Below are 23,693 nucleotides of genomic sequence, written 5' to 3' on the forward strand. Positions count from 1 at the left end.
AAATTGCATAATCCCCCTTAAACTGTTTTAAATCATGATATCATTTTATGAGGAATAGGAAAAAAAGTAATTTTAAATGACTCTTCCATTTTATATGAGGATATCATTAAACATTCTGTTAGAAGGTTTGTTTTATTATAATCAGGAACACAAAGCAAACATGCAAGATAAATTTTTATCTTTCCCTATTTATCAAATTCTATAAATGATGTAATTTACTTTAACCATGTGAAAAAATGCATTCAAATTATATTGTATACTGTTTGCAGAAGAATGAATCTTGAACTAAAGATAAAAATTTTATTTTATTTTATTTTTTTTTTAATTTTTTTTTTTCAACGTTTATTTATTTTTGGGACAGAGAGAGACAGAGCATGAACGGGGGAGGGGCAGAGAGAGAGGGACACAGAATCAGAAACAGGCTCCAGGCTCTGAGCCATCAGCCCAGAGCCTGATGCGGGGCTCGAACTCACGGACCGCGAGATCGTGACCTGGCTGAAGTCGGACGCTTAATCGACTGCGCCACCCAGGCGCCCCTAAAGATAAAATTTTAAATATCTGTTTCAATATCAAGAATACTGTTTATTCGGCACTGGAGATACAATGATGGACAACATGTATAGCTAGTCCCTATCCTCAGAGACTCTGATTCAGTTGTTCAGGAATGAGGCCCTGGCACTGGTATCTGGTGAAATCTACTCAAGAAATTGGAGTAGATTTCAAGTTGACACCACCCGTAGTTGGTGCTATGGAGTGGCTTCACTCTAAATGGACTGCAGGTTAAAACTGTTCACCTAAAAGATAATTGCCATACTCATATCTGACAAAGAACCCATATCTAGAATATACAAAGAACTATTACAGAATTTTAAAAATTTTTTTATTTATGTTTATTTATTTTTGAGAGAGAGACACACACACAGGGTGCCAGTGGGGGGAGGGGCAGAGAGAGAGGCAGACACAGAATCTGAAGCAGGCTCCAAGCTCTGAGCTGTCAGCACAGAGCCCAACACGGGGCTCAAACTCACAGACCGTGAGATTGTGACCTGAGCCAAAGTTGAAGCCGGATGCCCAACTGACTGAGCCACCCAGGTGCCCTGTGAATTTTTTTTAAAGAAGAAAACCCCATTAAAAAATGCAAAATCTTGGACAGGCACTTCATAAGAGAGAATAGCCAAATGGCCAATAAAAAAAAGGTCTTTGTTTTCATTAGTATCACAGGAATACAAATTAAACACATTGGAATACCACCAGACACCCACCAGAATGGCTAACATGAACAAACCAGACAAGTATCGAGTCTTGTCTAGGATGAAGAGCAACTGGAACTCTCCTACGTTGCTAATAGCAGTGTAAATAGGTATAAATTCCTTGGCAAATGGTTTGACAGCATCAGCTAAAGCTGAATATGTCTGTACCCAGAGGCAATTCCTCTTCTAGGTATACTATAGTCAAAAGAAATTGGTACTTATCTTTCCCATAAGACATTTAGAAGAACATTATTGCACTATTCAGACGAATCAAAAATTGGAAACAACCAAGTCCCTCTGCAGTTAAAAGGATAAACAAATTAAAATACATTCACACCAAAGGATACTATATGGCAATGAGAATGAATAAACTACATCCTAAGATATGAATGAATCTCACAATATTGAGCAGAAGTAAGCAAAAAGAATACAATCTGTATGATTCAATTTTATGAAAATCAAAAACAGGCAGAATGAATCAATCATGTTAGAAGTCAGGATAGTAGTTACGTCTGGGAGGAGATAGTGACTGGAAGGGACCATAAAGAGGCTTCTGGGATGTTGGTTTGTTTCTATTTGGGGGCTGGTTACTTGGGTTTGTTCACTTTTTGGAAATTCACACTTATGATCTGACACCTTTCTGAATGTCATCATATTTCAAAAACTTTTAAAAATTACTCAACATAACAAATAATAGTAATCTCCTACTAGAACAGCATTTTCTAATTTGCAAGCTGTTTTCACACATGTTGCCCCATTCAATTCTCTCTTTAATCAACTGATGGACTCATTTGTTCACCAAAATTTATTGTATCTCATATGTGCAAGGGGCCGTGCAGGTGATGCAAACAATACAAAGGCTAATAAGACAGGGTCACTGCCCCTAGGAGGTTGTGGAACTAAACACTGGGAGAGAAATATGCTGTGAAGCAGGACTAGCAACAATAATTTATCGTCACCCACATACTAGGCACTGTGCATTACCTACATTCTCTCACATTTAACAAATTCAAGAAAATATTCTCCTATTAGGTTTATTTTCTTCAGTAAAGGGTTAGCATGGTATGAAGGAAAATACAATGAAATTTTCTGGGAAAAGAAAAGAAATTTGCTTCCAGCTTCCAGAGTCTGTGTCTAGAGGGGCAAATATAAAGTATAAGCATGCTGACCTACTATCTTCAGTGATTTCATCAACTAGTTCCAAGGATCAGGGGATGAATTAAATTGATTCACAGGCCCAGAAACATAATTACAAATTCCATGCCAATATTTGTTTAATTTTATTATTTCACATGACAACACCTAATAGGGACTTTTATTTAAATTTATTTCCTGAAACCTAAGAAATTGGATCATGACCTGAGCCGAAGTCAAATGCTTAACCAACTGAACTACCCAGGCACCCCAGAACTTTTCAAATAAAGTACCAGTCTGAAAGAACATGAGCAAAGCTGTAATGCTGGACTGTGAAAATAATAAAATGACATAAGTAATTCCAAAAAAAGTTTAATGCTTCCATTTAATAGAATGTGGGCTTTACAAATGAATAAATCTGCCATGAGTTCATGTCTAGTATATATGTGACCATTCACATCAGTTATATAGCATGATAAATAGCACTTTTGAAAGCATGTGACTATATTTTACAAGACTAATCCTGTACAGCCCATGGAATTTTACAGATTCCCAATTCAGTAGCTTTCCATTAATATTTAAGTGGGTTTTTTTTTATTTGTTCCAAGGTAACATTAGATTGATTTTATCCATATTTGGTCCATTCTCAAAATATACATCTTTTACTATTAAAAGTCCAACACTCTTGGCACAAAAATAGACATATAGATCAATGCAACAAAATAGAAAACCCTAAAATGGACTCATCGTTATATGGTCAATTAATCTTTGATGAAACAAGAAAGCATATCCAATGGCAAAAAGACTATCTCTTCAATAAACGGTATTGGGAAAACTGGACCATAGCAAGCAAAAGAATGAAAATGGACCACTTTCTTACACCATACACAAAAATAAATTCAAAATGGATGAAAGACCTCAATGTGAGAACTAAAACCATAACACTCCTACAAGAGAACATTGGCAGTAACTTCTTTCACGTTGACCATAGCAGCTTCTTGCTAGATATGTCTGAGACAAGGGAAACAAAAGCAAAACAAACTATTGTAACTATATCAAAATAAAAAGCTTCTGCACAAATGATCTATCCAATAAAGGGTTAGTATATCCAAAATACAGAAAGAACTTCTAAAACTCAACATCCAAAAAGCAAATAATCCAGTTAATAAATGAGCAGAAGACATGAACAGACATTTCCCCAAAGAAGACATACAGATGGCCAATAGACACATGAAAAAATGTTCATCATTACTCATCATCAGAGAAATGTAAATCAAAACTACCATGAGATATTACCCGACACCTGTCAGAATGGCTAAAATCACACAAGAAACAACAAAATGTGGAGAAAAGGGAACTGTCTTTCATTGTTGGTGGGAATGCAAACTGGTGCAGTCACTCTGGAGAAAAGTATGGAGGTTCCTTAAATAAGTTAAAAATAGAACTACCCTATGTCCAGCAATTGCACTACTAGGTACTTGACTCAAAGAATGCAAAAACACTAATTCAAAGGGCATATGAACCCCTATGTGAATAGAAGCAGTATCTATAATAGCCAAATTATGAAAGCCCAAGTGTCCATCAATTGATGAATGCATAAAGATGTTATGTACACACACGCACACACACACACACACACACACACACACACACACACAGAGTATATTATCCAGCCATAAAATGAATGAAAACCTGCCATTTTCAATGACATGGATGGAGCTAGATTATGATGCTAAGCAAAATAAGTCAGTCAGAGAAAGATAAATATCATATGATTTCACTCATATGTGGAATTTAAGAAACAAGAGAAATAAGCAAAGGGTGGGAGGGGGGGGTGAGGGGAAGAGAGGCAAATCAAGGAACAGACTCTTAATTATAGAGAATTCATGATTACCAAAAGAGAGGTGAGGTGGAAGGGGGATTGGTTTAAACAGGTGATAGGGTTCAAGGAGGGCACTTGTCATGATGAGCACTGGGTGATGTATGGAAGTACTGAATCACTATATTGGACACCTGAAACTAATACTACATTGAATTTAAATAAAAACTTGAAAAAAATGCCCCCCCCCAAAAAAAGTCCAACACCTCGAAACAAAATGGCAGTCAATAAATTTCACCGTATGAAATGATCTGCTGTAACTAAATCATTCACTCAACCTTTATGGTGTGATGTCCCAAGTGCCGTGTTCCAGGCACTGTACTAGGCACAGATAAAGAAGCTAAATAACTGTAGGCCACCTCTAGAGAGCAGGGCAACTTGGAGTGGCCATACCTTGGAATACTCTTAATATCTGTGAAGAACGAACACAATGTTCCAGGCACTGTGCTTAGCACTGGGGGTTATAAGAATGCATGAGACAAGGGTCCTGCCTCAGAAAAGTTCACAGTCCTTGGAATGGACAAGCATGTAAGTGCATATGCTATGGGATAATTGTATCATAAAAGAGGTATGAACTGAATGCTATGGCTAGAGAGGGAGTCACATGTTATACATTATAAAAATAAGAAAGTTTCAAAGAAGAATACATGAGCTGGTGGTGAAGGCAGAGGAGGCCACTCAAAGCAAGGGAAACTACACATGAAAAGTATAGGGGGAATCTTCCACTCTCTCTTTCCAAGTTCTTGTTTCAAGTTATAAACAGGACTTCAATCTTCTTAGAGATCTTGGAAAGATTCCTTTGACTTCTCACTCATTCCACCCTAGATGAAATTATGGCTGATGGGACTGTGGGACTGATGACACTGGGAAGCCTCAGTTCATGTGCTCACTTCCAACAGGAAGCAGGGGTGTTCCTCCAAGGTCTGCCAGCTCCTGGATTCCCCATCCCTGTGGGACGCCAGCACTTATCCAGCTGCTTCATCCATAACCAGCTGGGTAGGCTCAATTCAAGACACTGGATCCAGGTTGCCTTTTCCTAGTCTAATTTACTCATTATAAAGCTGATCTATCCATCCTTGACTCCTATGACCCTTTAGTCGTTTCAGAATCTGGAAAGAACTGATTTCCTCTTCAAAGGAGTCTCAAATCCCAATTACAAAGGTATTTCATTGTTTCAGAGTTTGATGTGTTACAAAAATGGTGGGAAATATAGCATGACCAATGTATAGAGGAAATGACAGAGAAGATAGAATTGGAGAGGGAGTGGGAAAATGGATTGATACTTTATATCATGGCAAGGAAAATTTACTTTATCTTGTCGGCAATGAGGAGACTATAGGAATCCTCAAGCAAGGTAATAAAATGATCAGATTTTTTTTGAACATATTAACTCTAGTTAGTAGTAAACTGATGGATTAATAACAGTTACAATATATTGTTTATGATGACACACAATCAATGCGCCATTGGTATCCCATATAGCACAATGTCTAAGTATAAGAATCTCTAACTCTGCAATTAGCTATGTAACCTTCATCTACTAAGTTAACATCTCTCAAATTTAAGTTTAATAACCCTCTATGTAGATAGTACCTAGTACATAGTGTTGATTGGAAGATTAATTACATGGGAAATTAGATGCATACAGTGAGCAATGGATAACGTTGACTTTTATTAGTCCTCTAACATCTGAGATCCTCATTGTCATAGCTAATGTACGACATCTAGAGTAATCATTAGTGTAGCAGTGCTGCTCAATTTCAATCCATGGTGTTCATTAAAATAAATCAAGAAACTTTCAAAAATATATATGCTGAGGTTCCACCTCAAGATACTGATTCAATGCCTCTGTGGGAGGGCCCAAGCACCTGAACATACTGTAAGTTCTACAAGTAATTCTGATGCACGGGCACAATTAAGGCTACTTAGTATGTCATAGATTAAACACCACTTTCAGATTCATTAGATTATATGTTTTGTTTACAGACCATAAATAGCACAGTAATTGACTTGGAGTTTATAAACCCCTGTGCCTCAATTTCCAAAGTCAACATGAAGAAATAGGAACAGCATTCTTGTACAGAGCCAAGCTGTTACCTCAAGATAATAATGCATGCATCTAAGACTGGGAAAACCTAGGTATGTTCAAAGTAAGGGATCTAAGTGAGGTGATAAAATAGCAACCATACTGCTTAGCCCATAATTCAAACACACAAATAAGTCAGAGGTCAGATGTTATAGTAAAATCAGAAACCAAGAAAAAAAGGAAAAATCAATGCCTGCAATGGAAGGTCAGAGCAAACAGCTGGTGAGTAAAGAGACAAGAAAGCATAGAAGAACTGAAGATTCTCAAAGCTAGAAGGCAGGGCAGATGGTCAAAAGCCAAGGCAGGTTAGCAACAAGATAATCTACAAGCAGGATGAGCAGAAGAAAAGATACCAGGTACCAGCAAAAAGGAGAGTTTGATTTTAAGGCAACCTTCAGTCCCTGGCAGGAAGCCTTCTATACTTCCTGCTGGAGTACAAGTCAGTCTAGGCCTGCAGGCAGAAGCAAGTAAATGCATGAAAATAGAGGAGGTAAAGCCTAGGAGAGCAGGAATAGAACAAGATCGCTGGTGAATAATACTAAACAACTACAAAGACACAAAACCACTCAGAAACAATATTTATATTAAATATTACTAAAACATAATTTTATATTCAAGAAGCTGTGACAAATGATTGAAAATGTCACAGTAATGTGATTTAAAAAGAAAAATGGAACACAAAGAGTAACTTCATTCATTCATTCATTCATTCATTTAGCCAAATATCAATTATTGAATGCCTTCAATTGTCAAGTCCCTGTGCTAGGTACTGGATGTTGGGACAAAAACAGATCTCCAAGGATTTCATTGTCTAGTAGGAGTAACAAAAATGGAATTATTACAATATGATTCATGAAGTCCTATGATACAATTAACATTAGGGTGTCAGGAAAGATGTCCCAATATGAAGCTTTGCAAAGTTCACAGAAATAAGTCAGAGGGAACATAATCTACTGTGAATGGGTGGCATGCACAAGGATGAGACGGTAAGAGAGGGCAAGGCATGTTTGAAGATTCAGAAGTAATTCAATATGGCTAGAGCATATGTTGTGAGGTTAGAAAAGCTGCAGGTGGAAAGACAGACTGGGGACCTCTAATGAAAAGCCATGTTAAAATGTTTGGATTTTATCCAAAATATAATTCCCTCTGACTTCTAACAATTTTAAGTAGTATATTCAAAGATCTGCAACAGAAAATGCAACATGAAATAGAAAACCAAATAACACATACGAATTCAGACTTGCAAATATCCATGCATTGTCAATAAGGATTCTAGTTAAGAATGAACTGGTTTAGACCAGTCCTAAAAATACAGGGGAGCCCCTTTTCAGGGGGATAGCTCCAAATGTTTACATCAAAATGTATTCTGCCTGTTCCAGGATTCAGTATTAAAAAAAAAAAATCATCTTAAAGTCTACAAAGATTACATCAAGGGCTATAGACAGATCTAACTTTATTCCATATTATTTAAAAAAAAATAAATATAAACCTTACAACATCTCTGAAAATGAAGGAAGGATAGAATAAAGAGTTATCACGTCATATAAGAAGGATGTGTTGATTTAACTACAAAATAGTTAGAGATTACTATTTTTTGATAGCCCTACACTCTCAGTTGTTTGAGGATATGATGTCAGTTTAGGGAACAGTCCCAGTGAAGATCGTAAGGAAATTTATTTAGGGATTTTATCTCTTTTTCTAGACGAATATCCATCAAATCAATTTTTTTCCTATTCTTAGCATGGTGGAAATAACATACCACTGAGTGGTTTCAAGACATTACAAATTTAAGATCTGCAACTTCCACTGGGCTCCCTGCCCTGGCCAGCACATCTTAGCCAACTCCTTTTCTCATTTCTCTCAGCAGCTATGCCAAACACATCGGTGCCCAGGTTTTCTCACTCCCTTGCAGCCAACTGCCTTGCTCCTACTCACTGGATGTAGGAACCAAGTAGGAGAGGTTACACACAGTTGGCTAATGATTTTGAAATCAGTGGACAGCCAAGGAAATGCCCACATGTAAGGGGTAACTAGATGATGGTGGCCCTTAGAGAAAACTGAAAAGAAAAGGATAAAAAATCAGGAGGCAACTAAACATTTTAGCATTACGAAACTCAAACAGAATCAAATGCCACGGAGAGGTCAACTAAGTTAAGGGCCAAAGAGTCCACCGAGAATGGCAATATGATGATCATGGCAAGTAGTGACTTTATTTCAAATAATTTCAATGGGGTGATGAGAAATGAAACCAGGTTGTGGTTGGCTGAATAGCAAATGAGAATGTCAAAGAGAAAAAAAAGCAAGTGTATAGTACTCTTTCAAGAAGGTTGTCTGTGAAATAGGGAGATGTCATGACTGACTTAGAGGGACGGAAGACTGAAGGAAAGTTTCATTGTGGATATGGCGATGGCGGTGATGGTGGCGCAGCTGGTGAAGGAGGTGGCAGAAGTGACGGTAGAGATGACAGATATGAAGGTGCTCGTAGCAGTCGTGGTCTTGGAGGTGATGAAGATGCTAGAGGTGGCAGAGATAGTGGTGGTGAAGATGCTGGTGGCAGTGGGGGTGGTGGTTTAAGTGATGATGCAGGCGGTGATGGTGGTGGTAGTGGCAACAGTAGAGACGGAAATAGTAGTTTTAGATAAAGAAAATAGTTGGGCATGTTTATCTGCCAAGGTGAAAGAACCAGTAAGAGAAAGAGAACAAAGAAACAAAGGATGGAATGGGTCCCAAAGGAAAATAGACAAGGAGGTTAGTGCACAGGTGGAGGAAGCAAACTGCAACACCATCTTCCATAGTCAAGATTCCCAGAATGAACCACCTGCAGCTCTCCAAATGTGTCATGGACTTCTGTGCTGCTCTGCATTAGTACTGGTGCTCTTCTCTTAGATTAGAACAGCCTTTCTACCTTTTGTCTTCTCTATCTTCTATGTTTTCTTCAAAATAGAATTCTGGATCTATCTCTTCCAGAAAGCCTTTTCTAATCTACTCCCCTAGTTTCACAGGATGCCTGTTCTCTGGGCTTCCATAAGACACCACCCACGGTCCATGGACTCTTCATACTCTGTTGCAATTGTTTAGTCTTCAGGAGAATGTAAGATCCATGAAAGCGAACATTGTATTTCATTAGAATTTTATTATGAATTCAACAAAATTAACATAGCACTACTACTACTACTACCACTAAAAATCCATTGAGCTCTGACCACATGCCAAGCAACAGAGAACAAATTTTAACCCACCTGCTTTTGTGAATAAAGTTTTATTGCAACAGAGTCACATCCATTCAATTTTATATTGACTATGTCTGCTTTCTCACTACATTGACAAATTGAGTCATTGAGACAGACGAGAACGTACGGTCTGAAAATCCTAAAATGTTCATTAGATGACCCTATACAGAGAAAGGTTGCCAGCCCCTGATTTACCAATAGAAATACAATAGTGAATCAGTCCTTTCTTACGGGAGTCTATACTTCAGTGGGAGATACAGGTAATTATCCCACAATGTGATAGGTTTTTTGAGAGCAGAAATTAAAAGTGCTATTGGAGCACATAGAATGATTTAATCTAAACTTTGGGGGATCAGGGTTTTTGATCTAGCATCTAGCACTGGCTGGCATACTAGTAGGTGCTTATAAGTGAACTGATTTTTGTTGAAGGGAAGAATTCATTTAGGACATGAAATACTTGAGCAAGCAGCTAACTGGGACATTATTCCAAAGGACTACTGGTATTTCCACTACAGGACGCTAAACTCCAGTTATCCCATTGTAAAATTAAATTATCCAAATGTTTCATGCTCATATTCTGACTCCAGCTGGGATCTCCCCAATAAGACTCCAGCTGGGATCTCCCCAGCAATAAAAAAGAAAATCTGGTTCTGGTGCCTGAGAGGCTGACTATAACACTTGCTGACAGCAGGGAGACCTATGTAATCTTTATATTGTTCTTACTTCTTTCAGAAGACTTTATTGTGAATTTTTAATGCTAAAGCCTAGCTAAAAAGATGACCTTAATATCTTCTTGGTTTCTCTTGATTTTACACATACACATACATTCATATCAGACTCAATATTATGTCACAAATAATATGTACATCTCTATCTACACATATGTACACACAATATGTATATACAATTCCCACATCCTTCATACATACAATGTAATCTCATATCTTTAAGAAATATATGCAAAACTCAAATCTAATACATGCATACTTATATATAAATTTATCCTACATTAGAGATGGCAAATAGGTTCTACTGAAGGGTCAATGACAATTAATCACAGGGGTTGCCTGTGGCACTAGGTTGAGAAAGTTTGGGAGGGAACTTCTGAGCACATAAGAACAAGAGGTCTGTAATTCTTCTTTCTTTTTTTTAGAGAACTATAATTCCTTAGTGACATTGGCCGTAGATACCAGAGGTGAAATGGTGGACATGGGTCAACTTATTTGCCACTCCTGACACTCAAGGATCTCGCATTCACAAATTTCTTAAGTATACTCTTGTCCCAAGCTTACCACATATAAATGGGCAGTGATTGGCTCTCCCAAGACCTGAGGCAGGTGGAAAGTTCTTGATGAAGATGACCTTGATGGAGAAAATAAGAATAATAACTTATATTTGCAAAGCACTTTACTTATTTCAAAGTATCCCCATGTGTATTATCTCATTGAATCTCTTCAATTTTCTTTATTTATAGATTACAAGGCCCAAATCAGTAGGGATTAGCAGTTGCTCATCCATGGTCATGTGGAAATTGTGGCAGATACTGAACACAGAGGGTTTGACTCTCAGCTGTGATAACCTTCAGGGACAAAAGTCAGTATCCCAAGTAATTAGGGGTGGCACACTGCTCTGAGGTAAGAGTGATAAAGTGTTACCACGCATTATTTTACTCATTCATGTAATCAACAATCATTAAGTTCCTATTGTATATAAGGTGCAATCACTGAGATTATGAAAGTGGTTTGAAAAGTTATTACAAGATGTTCTGAAGAGGGGTACCTGGGTGGCTCAGTCAGTTGAGCATCTGACTCTTCTTAATTTTGGGTCAGGTCATGATTGCACCTTGGGTGAGATGGAGCCTGTGTTGGGCTCTGTGCTGACAGCATGGAGCCTGCTTGGGATTCTCTCTCTCCCTCATTCCCTGCCCCTCCCCTGCTCATGCAGGCACATACACTGTCTCAAAATAATTAAACAAACTACAAAAAAGACATTTTGAAGAAAAATGTTATAGTACAATACAAGAACTTATTACAACATTACAAGTATTAAGCCAAATAATCAATGTAATAAATATATAACTATCAGGGCACCTTGGTAGCTCAGACGGTTGAGCATCCAACTCTTGATTTCGGCTCAGGTCACAATCTCACAGTTCTTGAGATTGAGCTCCACTGCTGGCTCTGAGCTGACAGTGTGGAGTCTGCTTGGGATTCTCTCTCTTTCTCTCTCTGCCCCTTCTCCTGCTTGCACACACACATTCTCTAAAAGCAAAAAAATGTGTGTGTGTGTATAACTATCACTTCCCATGGGCCAGGCACTGTGCTAGGTGCCAGAAATACAAATAAGAAAAAAACAATCCCTAATGCTAAGGAACTCACAGGCATTTTATCTTAGTTCCCTAAATTAATGCCCAATCATTCTAATAATCTGAATTCCATACACATCACCTGGGAAGTGTGTTAAATGTGAGAATTTCATTTATTTGGTTTAGAGTGAGCTCCAGAAATCTGAATTTTTAATAAGCTCCAAAATATCCCTCATGCAAGTACTGGTCCATGCACTTCACTATGAAATGCATTATTAACTCTTTCAAAGAGCCACATAGGCTGCATAAAATGTAGGAACTGGTTCCTGGTCTGCTGGTACCCAAAAGAATGAATACTTATAGGGTATTCTTCCATCCAGGCCTCTATGTTCAGGGCCAGTTTAAAGTATTCTGTAAACTGAAAACATTAATTCCATATATGTTCTGGTGATGATATTCTATACCTATATCTGCTCCTGTATCTGTACCAATGCTGGTGTATATAATCATAATGTGCAAATACACTAGTGCTTTAACGTTGTTCAATACCTTTAGAACAACCTTTATAACTATAGCTGAATGGCAATAAAATGCCTTTATCACACCCCTATGCCCATATATGCATCATCAACAAGCTGGGGGGAAGCGCTACCCTAATCCTTTCATACCCATATCTTACAAACTTGCTCATTTGCTAGTTATTTTTCCTTTACCAACTACCTTAATAACCTTACCATCCGGATTTACGTTGCATAAAATTGTTAAAGACATTCATTTTAATTTGATATGAACCTACTCCCTTGCATGAAATCATGGCAATATGCATGAGTATCTATATTTAAAATTTGTGTAGTATTTATTTATTTATTTATTTATTTATTTATGTTAACGTTTATTTACTTTTGAGACAGAGAGAGACAGAGCATGAACGGGGGAGGGTCAGAGAGAGAGAGGAGACACAGAATCTGAAACAGGCTCCAGGCTCTGAGCTGTCAGCACAGAGCCCGACGCAGGCTCGAACTCACGAGCCGTGAGATCATGACCTGAGCCGAAGTCGGACGCTTAACCGACTGAGCCACCCAGGCGCCCCATTGTGTTTATTTATTTTTGAGAGAGAGAGAGAGACAGAGTGTGAGTGGGGGGAAAAGCAGAGAGAGAGGGAGACACAGAATCTGAAGCAGGCTCCAGGCTCTGAGCTGTCAGCACAGATCCCAATGCAGGGCTCAGACTCACAAACTGTGAGATCATGACCTGAGCCTAAGTCAGACATTTAACTAACTGAGCCACCCAGGCACCTCATGAGTATCTATATTTTAGCAGACAACTACATTATGTGGCCGTATAATACTATAAAGTTGTTAAAATAACTGTGTAGCAGAATAATTATAGACAAAATCATGTGTGACATTCTGAGGAAAAATTAAATTGCAAAATAGGAAATCCCACTTTAATAGAATATATATACATATATCATACATATGTGTGCATATAAAATACATATATTCATTTCAAATACAGGAATATTTGTACTAATGTTTCCCTCAGATAATAGGATAATAAGTAATTATCATTTTCTGGGATTTTGCACTTAGATATTTTCTAAATTTTCTACTTTGTGCCCAGAGAAAGTTATTATTCAACAAGACAGTACCTTCAGTATGCTTCTATTTTATTTAAAAAGTTATATGGGAATAACATGCACACAAATATTATTAGTATTTATCTTTGAGTGGGAAATTACAAATGATGTTTTTCTTCTTGGTGCTTTTTTCATTTTTTAAATTTTCTATGATATGTATGTATAGTTTTACTTTAAAAAAATTAAACAGGGGCGCCTGGGTGGCGCAGTCGGTTAAGCGTCCGACTTCAGCCAGGTCACGATCTCGCGGTCCGTGAGTTCGAGCCCCGCGTCAGGCTCTGGGCTGATGGCTCGGAGCCTGGAGCCTGTTTCCGATTCTGTGTCTCCCTCTCTCTCTGCCCCTCCCCCGTTCATGCTCTGTCTCTCTCTGTCCCAAAAATAAATAAAAAAACGTTGGAAAAAAAAAATTTAAAAAAAAAAAATTAAACAGAACTACAAAGAAAATCCAGAGCTGGATAAACAGAAATTATTCTCTAAAGGTAGAACATTAAGTCATTGTGAAACCTGGATATTTGGGGGTTTAAGGTCCTTTTTTTAATCACAGACTTCACCTTGAGAAACACTATACTTGAACTCAATCATCTCTAGCCTCATTATTTCTTCCTCTAAAAGACAATTTACCCAAGAACAACTTCCTTTGGCACATCACAGCAACTGTTACCAGAGTCATAAATAACAATTATTGTGAAAGCATTGAAAGATAAATTTTCTAACACCCCATAAAAATTAAAAAATAAGCAAAATAGGCTGCTAAGATAATTTTGATAAGAAAATCTAAATGGAGTGAAGGTTTTGTATATATGTCTTAACACAGAAATAGCAAGCCATTATCATGTAAGTTCAGCTCAGAAGTTGGGGTTATTTGGACACATAATGCACTAATGAAAATCCATTTCTGCAGAGGAGCTTCTAGTCTCTTCTCATCACAACAGTTACTGAAATGGAATTGAGGCATACATTTGGGCCTTAATAAAAGGAATAACCGTGTGGTCATGAACACTTTCATTTTAAAATGGTAGACATGACTCTAGCCTCAAAATGAGAAAAGATTCCCTACCCCCTTTGACAGGACACTGTTGCTATGGTGACGGTCTGCTACCCTATGGCTGAGCAGCTTTGGGTGGCTTTACTTTGAGTGGACAAGCTAAGACGTGTTTGAATCACCTTGCTCACACCACAACCTGACCAATAAAACGCTTTACATAAAAACAAATTAGTCACTTTTTTTTTTTGAAATCCATGGCTTGGAGGTAAACTACGAGATAAAGACTCTGAAATGTTTATCTCCAGCCTGGACCTCTCCTTTGAGCTTGGACTTCCATTCCATAGCTCCATGCGGATGCCCCATCATTATCTGACATTTCATATGACCAAAACAGAACTAATTATGTCTCCCATCTCCATCATGACCACATCCTGCCCCTTCCACCCCCATCCATTCAGTTATTCAGACCAAAAGCCTTGGCATTATTACCTTTAACTTCTTTTAAACATTCATCAGTGCCTGCCTGCAATAATCTTGTTTGTTCACACATCTTTTATCTGACTCTCTCCTTTAGAAAGACTATCAATTATTTCAGGGAAGGAATGCAATCTGTTTTGTTCACCACTGCATTCCCAGCATCTAAAAAAGTGTCAGATTTACAGTGGGTACTCAATAAATATTTACTGCCTGACTATGCCTATTCCTATGATACCACTTTCTTATTTTAGAATTTTCAACAGTATTTTTAAGGATGTGCTGTAACTGTGGACAATTTATTGGGAGAGGGGGGATTTGTTTCTTCATTTATAAATGGGGAAAATTAATCTATGATTTTCCGATTTATGCTGAAACTTCATGACTCTGCGATCAAAGCTTATTTGACATAAAATATTTCTTGTCCACTCAATTCACTATGTGATTTCCATTAGCTTTTTTCTTATTGACATATACAATAATGTATATGTAATTACAGTTCTCAAAGCACTTTCATTTCCATTATTTCCTTTGACACCTCAAACTCTTGGAAACTTACATTTATTATTTCTGTTTTATAGATGAATAACTACAAGTTCAGAGCGGGTATATGAGTTGCTCAAATGCCCCATGCATCTTATTTCACTAAATCAATTTGTTGATAAATAAAAGTTGTTATCTTGGCTAATACTTTAAATATTTTTATAGTTATGCTATAGACCTAGGAATTATAAAAAATAATCTTTCTGTGAAATATTTTTTAAGAAATATTAATCATCATAATTGTGGTTTATGAGAGTGGAACATAGTTTTCAAGTCTTCCAAGGCCTTTGATTAGACTCCAGCCAGCCCTTTCTATAGGAAAAAAAGAACATTACTAGCATGATTTAGTTGAGTGGACAGAAGATGACCAAATCTACTTCCTGTCCATCCTGCATCTACTATTTTTCCCATTTGACTTATTCCTTTGAGTAAAGGCTTTGCCTCCAGAAAGCCCCTGCAGTAAATAGGAATACAGAATAATAAAAAATACTTGGGTTCAAATCCCCACTCCACCATTTACCACCTTTGTGACTGTAAACAAGTCATGGGCCTCTGTTCCTCCATCAGTAAAGTGTACTAAGATTAACTTAAGAAAAGTGTAAAATTAAATTAAATGATGTAAATTGGTGCCAGATATACAGTACAAAGTCAGAGAATGAGAACTCCTTCTCATCCTGGTAACTTGGAGGAGTAACATGTGAATCTAATCACACTTTAACAAACAAGCCTTAAGGAAATGGAAAGAGGAAAAAGAAAACCAAGATAGGTTTAGAATTTGGTATTCGTTAAATGTTGCAGAATGACTAAATTAATTATAGACAGGTACTACTAGCTCAACATATTTTGATAAAAGCAGTGAAAAACTTCAAATATTCTTAGCACAAGAAAATTACACTTTAGTCCCAGAAAAGGAAAGCTGGCATTTCTTTGTAAATATTTTAACTGAATTTATTTTCCTGTAAATAAGTGGATTGGAGTTTGTTATTGGACCATGTGGTTTCTGGACACCAGTTGAATCCTCCCACCTGTAAGCTGGTTATTTAATATCCTCAGGTCTGAAGAAATAAAAAGACAATTTTCTCTAGTCTAATTCAAATCCAGACTCTCAGAAGAAACAACTAGATAAGGGAGAGGATTTTTTTCATTTTAGTAGTCATGAGGAATGTCCTGGCTTGCAAACATATGGGTTTTAAGAAGGACTTGGGTGCCAGACAGAAGAAACAGAGAACTCAGGAACCAAGAAGCGTGATTGATGCAACATCTCAAAGGCATGATTAGATAATCTTTTAAAGTCCTCTTTAAGCTCCAAGATTCTATAAACCTCCCTGTTTAAACCTTCCTTCTAAAATGAATTCTACATAGTTTCTATAATTACACTGGATTCTTGCAAAATGTCTGGGAAAGATTGAGTTCAGTAGTTTGTGCTTTGATAACCGTCTACATATTTCTTGTGTTCTTAATTTCAGAAGGTCATCTCATAGAAGATGCATTATGGAACATGTATATTGACAGTGAGTAAGAAACTAAGCTCCTATGGACGAGCATCACATTTTGTTCCACTGGAGGCAGTACTGGGGGACCCATTCCAATGAAAACCATTCCCAATAGGATTTTCCTCTCTTCTCTTGCCACCTTCTAGCCCATGACACTTCCCGCTCAGAAACTTCACATCAGTACCATATCCACCCTTCTCTCATCCCTACTTTACCACTCTTTGTCTCTACCTTCCTATCATCCCATTTTTCCCTCACATCCATGTGCACACACACACATTCCCTGTGCTCAGAAGGCTTCAGAATAAAAATGTAGTAATATTTCCTTCCAAATGGGTGGGAATCCCTGTTCTAAAGGAAGCTGTAAACCTGCAAGGGCATGAGACTGGTTATCTTTAACCCAATAGTCCTATATTTCCAGGCACTTTCCAGGTACTTTCCTTTTTACCTTTACAACAATCTTATAAAGAACTAAAAGGGATTCAATGGAAATTATACAGGAATGTCTGATGCAGAGGGCCTGGAAGCCTGGATTATGAGAAGGAAGAGAAAAAAACAAATTCCTGGGACGCTGTCCCAAAAGACCATATGCCAAGCAGGTGAAGGAGATGCTGGTGCAGACAGCAGTTTTGACAAGAAGCCACAGGGGCAGATTTATCTCTGTTGAAGGTCAAAGGAGGCGTAAACCACTAGGACCTTGAATGGAGGTGAAAAGGGTACATACTATGATCTAGTAAAGTCAAGATTTGGCAAAAGAAGATTTCTTTTGTGATGGGGTTCCATTGTGTCATGAACGTTCTTTTTTCATGAAGGAGGGGCTTTCCAAGACTTAGGAAATATAAGAGACAAGAAATCTTATGAGCCTCATGAGCCTTATGATCAGACAGTAGTAGAAGCAATACCGAAGGAAAATAAGCTGGGACAACAGAATAAGATGTTTCATGCATTTAACATTTGCCAAGTAACGTGAGACTGATGGTTTCAACTGTATTGAGTTCTCTCACACATAAATAGAAGTCTGTTACACTTCAAGCTGACTATGTGTGCTAAACTCTAGTGAATATGGTTGAGAAGGAGAGCCAGGGTAAGGAGAAAACAGTCAGGGTAAGGATTCTTCTGTACAGAAAGCTCTGTTTAGGGGTAAAAATGAAGACTGATCTAAGAGTGAACAAATAACACAACAAGAAACTCACCAGGAAGAGCCCTTAGCCAGACTGTGGTGGCTGCCCTTTGACCCTCAACTAAGGTAAGACAAAATGATGCAATCAGTCTCATCATGAGGCTCTTTAGTAAAGCTGAAAGTCCTAGATGGGGCTACCTGGGGCTCTGGCAATTCTGAGGAAAGAATCTTAACCTAAAGTCAATACAAATTATAGCTATATTGCACTTGCTATAAAGAAGTCTGGAGTGCTTTATTTTATTTTAACCCAATCGCTATTACCTCCGTAGAGTTAGAAAGTGAATAGCCACGTTAATCCCCAGAATCAGGAAATTCAACAGAGACACCTTGTTTAGCAGAGGCGTCCAAGGTCACTGGTGAAGTTGGAAAGAGCTTGTGGCTTCAGGTCCAGTTTTGGGCAGTGTTCTCCTTAGCTGTCCCCAGACAACAGGCTGTGGTCGCGAGAGGAATCTTCCCAGGGAGCGACAGTCTGTCCTAAAGGGCAACTCGGGTCCCCGCTGCGGTTTTCAGTGCTTTGCATCTCCACGCGCGGACAGGGTATTCGTTTTCAGCGGTGAGTGAAGACCGCGAGGCGGACGCCGGCCCCAGACCCGCAGCCGCTCCGGGATCCCCGGCGGGCCCGAGAAGGGGGTTGTGCAAGCAGACGCTCCGGCCCCCCACCGTTTCCCTCAACGGGCGGCGACCCGGAGCCTCTGCAGTGCGCCGCCCCGCCCCGAGTGGCCCCGGGAAAAAGCCTGCGGCGCAACCCGCTGCTGTCAGGAGACCCGGACGGAGCCCGCGGGTCGCGAGCCCCGGAAGCAGGCCCCTGGTGCCCCCCGCGTGCGGCCCTCACGGCGCCCACGTCGCGGCGCCCCACCTCCCGGAGCCCGCCCTTTCGGTCCCCGCCTTTCTCCCCGCAGCGTCCGCAGCCCCTGCTGCGGCCGAGCAGGCTGACGAGGCCCAGAGGCCGCGGGCGCCCAGAGCGCGGGCGGCCGAGGCACCACGTGTCCCGCCCGGGCTGGCGCGGGCGGAGCGGGCCGGGCCGGGCTCCCGGAGCCTGAGCGCGCACCGGCGGCGCCGCCGGGTCCTGTGCGCGCCCGACCCCGGCCCAGCCGGGCCCCGGCCTCCCGGGCGCGCGTGGATGCCTCCTCCTGGACGGCGCGATGGGGCCCTTCTGGGAGAGAAAGGGTAAGATTGGGCGTCTGTGCGGGCTCCGTTGCCAGTGCCCGCTGGCACGAGAGGGCCTCTTGGGTCAAATGAGAGCGGAGGACACCCCGGATCCGCAATGGGATGAGGTGGGGCGTCAGGGTGCTCGGGAGAGGTCGTGGAAAACGGGGACTCGCAGCACGCGGATAGAGACCACAGTGGCCCAGTTTGGTAATTGAGGTGGTTGGGACAGCAGGCAAGGTTGGCCAGGCCATAGGTTTTGGATGCCCCTTTACTCATTGTCCTCGAGAGTGGAGCTTGGAAATGGTGCCTTTTGATAAGGAAGGTTCCTTCAGTAACGAATTGGTGCTACCCCAAAAGAAAGCCTTGGTAGATCTCTCCAAAGACATGGATGGCCCATAGTCCCCAGACGACACTTTCAAGTTTCTGCTTCCTTGGGGATTTTTCATACAGACTATTTGAGGTGAAGAGTGAGGACCGAATATTCATCAATATGTTGTTGAAGGGCACAGCTGATGAGCTCAAATCAGCAGGCTTGAATTTAAGATGAGTAAATTGTAGAGAGGAAGACATCAGTAAGCTTAAAATGGTGCATGAGAAGAGATTCTTAAAGCTTTATATGGAATGAGTCAGTTGGGAAAAACTGCTCTTCTGTTGTTTTTATGTTCTCTAGTGTGGAGCAAGGAGTGACCTCAAGGAAAGCAGAAAATTCCACTGCTAGGTTCCTTACAGGTCCTTGAACCCCTGGCCCCAGACCCTGGTTGCAGAAGCAAAGAGCAGCTCTGTCTGAATCTCCCATCTCAGAAAAGGGCCAAATTTGAACCCCAAAGTCCAGAATCTTCTACTTAAGTTTTCTGCTGCAGCATTGCCAGCTCAGATACTTGGCCAGGCACATTTTAGGCATCTTTGCTGCTTCTTCCCCAAAGGGTGACCTTGGGAGCAAAGGGAGTCTGGTAATCCCAGTGGCAAGTTTTCTCCACCTGTACATTTGGAGGAACAGTAGCCCCTTGTCCCTTGAGAGATGAGTATAAGTCACATCATGTTTTTATTTGCTTCAGATTTTAGAGCAGCAATATATTATCATAATGCAACTTTTGGTTACTGAAGTTGTTTGACAATGACACTATTTTAATGCAGAATACATTGAAATACATTTAATTCTTTTTGAGCTTTACATCTTTAAATCACATTTTCTTAACTTGGTTTGCATTTAATAATCTTTAAAGTGATATCTATCATAAATAAGAGAAATAATCACGAGTTCTTAAATGCTGATGCCCTCCTCCACCCCAAAGAAAAAGAGTCCGAACCTTCATTTTATAAATGAGCTATTGAGGCTATAGAGAGTAAGTGAATTGTCCAAGAGCATGACTTAGCCAGTGGCAAACTTAGAACTAGCTACTTCCCAATACCCAGTCCTGTGGTTTTCTCATATTTTAGTAAATATATGTAAGAGATAAGCATAAATGAGTGATTTTATAGATGAGTGCCTGGCAGGTCTTAGAGATGCAGTATAGAGGTCTGTGATTATAAAGAGGTATCATGAAGGAGATCTTTGTGATGATGGAATAGCTGTGTATCTTGATTGTGATGATGGTTTTTTTTTTTTTTAATTTTTTTTTTTCAACGTTTATTTATTTTTGGGACAGAGAGAGACAGAGCATGAACGGGGGAGGGGCAGAGAGAGAGGGAGACACAGAATCGGAAACAGGCTCCAGGCTCTGAGCCATCAGCCCAGAGCCTGACGCGGGGCTCGAACTCACGGACCGCGAGATCGTGACCTGGCTGAAGTCGGACGCTTAACCGACTGCGCCACCCAGGCGCCCCGATTGTGATGATGGTTATATGAATCCACATATGTGATAAAATATAGAGCTATACACACACATTGCACTAATGTCAGTCTCCTAGATTTGATATTATGCCATAGTTATGCAAGATACAGTCATTGAGGGGAAACTGGGTGAAGAATATATGGATTTTTGCTGTCTTTGCAACTTCTTATGAATCTATAATTATTTCAGAACAGGTTCATTTTTATTTTTATTTTTAAAATTTATTTTGAGAGTCATTGGGGGGACCTGGGTGAAGAATATATGGATTTTTGCTGTCTTTGCAACTTCTTATGAATCTATAATTATTTCAGAATAAATAGGTTTATTTATTTATTTATTTTTAATTTATTTTGAGAGAGAGAGAGCATGTGCATTTGGGAGCCAGGGGAGGAGCAGAGAGAGAGGGTGAGAGAGAATCCCAAGCAGGATCCACACTGCCAACACAGATCCCGACTTGGAGACCCAATCCCACGAAACTCGAGATCATGACCTGAGCCAAAATCAAGAGTTAGAAGCCCAACTGAGTGAGCCATCCAGGTGCCCCTAAAAAGGTCTTTTCAAAGTAATTTTGTAAGTGTTTCAAAATCCTACATTGGCTATTTTGCTAAATCTGAATTGTATACAAAATACCTTGCTTTTTACTGTATATGCCATTTTTAAGTATGTGATACAAACTAATGCCTGAATATTTGCTGATTTGATATTTAAAAAGACCATATACACTCCTGAGGTATTACTGCTTATGCTAGGATATCAGTATATCCTTGGAGATACTAAATAGCATCTTAGCAAGAGATAGTAAATATAAGTAATTTATTTAAAATTTTAGAAAATAGGGAGAAAGTGTTGTCTTTAAATAGTTATTGTGCTAAAATAACAGCCAGGTGTTTTTCTTTCTTATTTATTCCTACATGAAAATACTGAGGTCTTAGGTCTACAATTGGTCTTTCCTCCTCTTGGCAGGATGTTTTCTGTGCTTCAAGTGATTGAATGGAGAGATATCACCAAGCAGACGTGATGGGAGGACATAGGCTTCCTTTAGAAAGAATCTGATGCTCATATGACTTTTCTCTTTGTGGAAATTCAGGAGTGTAAACTAATTAAAATATCTGAAAAGGTTTTTTGCGGATTTTTAGAGCTACCCTCATCGATTTCAGGGTGAAATTTCTTTTACAGGGTTGGCTACCAATGGCAGAAGCCCTAGAACACATTCTGAAAGGAGATGGAAAACTAAAGCTTCAGTGGTCCTGTAGACTGAGGTTCTCGCAGGTCCTGGCAGAGGAAAGGAAGGTTCACGTATACACACTTCTGACCAAAGAAATACCATTCTCCAGTGGGGGAGGCACTATTTCCAGAACTTCAGTTACTCTAGTACATGTCATAATTTCTACCATTTCTAAATACAAATTGTACTATTGTTTGCTTAATATCACCAAAATTGATATTGATACATTTTTTTTTACTTAGCCTTCATCTAGGCAATAATATCCATGAAATACCAAGTTTTATGTGTGTGTTATATTTCTCCAAATACATAAAAATAAATGTATAAATTTGAAAGAGACATATCCATGAGCCATTTAAAATCATCCTGGCTCCCACCAGTGGTATATTCAGTGCACCAGGGATGCGGTACAATGGCAAAGCTCCATGAGGTGCCAAGGCGGTGGTGAGGGAAGCACACCTAGCTCCACAGAGCAGCCCGTGATCAGTGGTAGAATGGAGAGAGACTAGGTTGCTTCACATCCTAGTAGCCATTTAAAAATGGCCTTTTATTCCTTCTAGAAAAAAACAGTTTTCGTTAAGCTTTATTTTTTATTTTTTACACTTATTTATTTTTGAGAGACAGAATGAGAGAGTGCGAGCCAGGGAGGGGCAGAGAGAGGAGACACAGAATCCGAAGCAGTGTCCAGGCTCTGAGCAAGTGGTCACCACAGAGCCCAATGCAAGACTTGAACCCATGAGCTGAAGTTGGATGCTCAACCAACTGAGCCACCCAAGCACCCCTTCTTAAGCTTTTTAAATTATAAACGATTCCTAAAAGTACTTTCATTTTTTATTGGAGTGAAGCATCTCAGCAAATATATTTAGCTCTGTAGAAACTAGAATCAATATTTGGTTTTTATTTCTATAATTTATGGTAATGACTATACAAGCTGTGTCTCAGGCTTAATCACCAAGTCATATGTCTGTGGGCTTTTTCAGTCTCGCAGAGTATATTAACTCAGTTTACTTAAACTATAAGGCATTTGATTTGGTATAGAAATCCCTTTAAAAAATGTCCATGGATGAGAAGACCTTCGCATTCTTCAAGTGAAGTTGAAAAACTATATGAGAAAAGATCAGTAGATGAATATGGAAGAAATATAACAGCATTCCTAAAATTGCTTTCAACTCCTTGTGCTTCTTCTGGTTCCAAAATGAGCTTTTATGACCATCAAACTTAAGTGAGAATATTCACTCACCAGAAAGGAAAAGACCGGTGCCTGGCTGGCTCAGTCAGTAGAGCTGCAA

At 39.4% G+C, this 23,693-nt stretch overlaps 1 protein-coding gene and 1 long non-coding RNA gene across 7 annotated transcripts in view; one reads left to right on the forward strand and one right to left on the reverse strand.

The window, feature by feature from the left end:
• Window positions 1-19,133, reverse strand: part of LOC147571891 (uncharacterized) — a 207,165-nt gene extending 188,032 nt beyond the window's left edge. The window contains exons 1-2 of one of the 5 annotated variants that reach the window (XR_015246668.1): window positions 18,460-19,133; window positions 10,855-10,941 (exon numbers count right to left, since the gene is read on the reverse strand). This is a non-coding gene — a long non-coding RNA (uncharacterized LOC147571891). The remainder of the gene's footprint in view (window positions 1-10,854; window positions 10,942-18,459) is intronic. The other 4 variants (XR_015246664.1, XR_015246665.1, XR_015246666.1 and 1 more) reach the window with 4 other exon arrangements.
• The window catches only part of SYBU (syntabulin), a 113,980-nt gene continuing 109,015 nt past the window's right edge, over window positions 18,729-23,693 (forward strand). Inside the window, exon 1 of one of the 2 annotated variants that reach the window (XM_086695249.1) lies at window positions 18,729-18,751. The gene's annotated coding sequence lies outside the window, so the exon portion shown is untranslated. Of the gene's footprint in view, window positions 18,752-19,262; window positions 19,366-23,693 lie in introns of those variants that run through there. The other variant, XM_025922649.2, reaches the window with a different exon arrangement.

The sequence above is a fragment of the Puma concolor genome, chromosome F2 (assembly GCF_028749965.1).
Source record: "Puma concolor isolate L17-30 chromosome F2, mPumCon1.1.hap2, whole genome shotgun sequence".
Taxonomy (NCBI): Eukaryota; Metazoa; Chordata; class Mammalia; order Carnivora; family Felidae; genus Puma; species Puma concolor.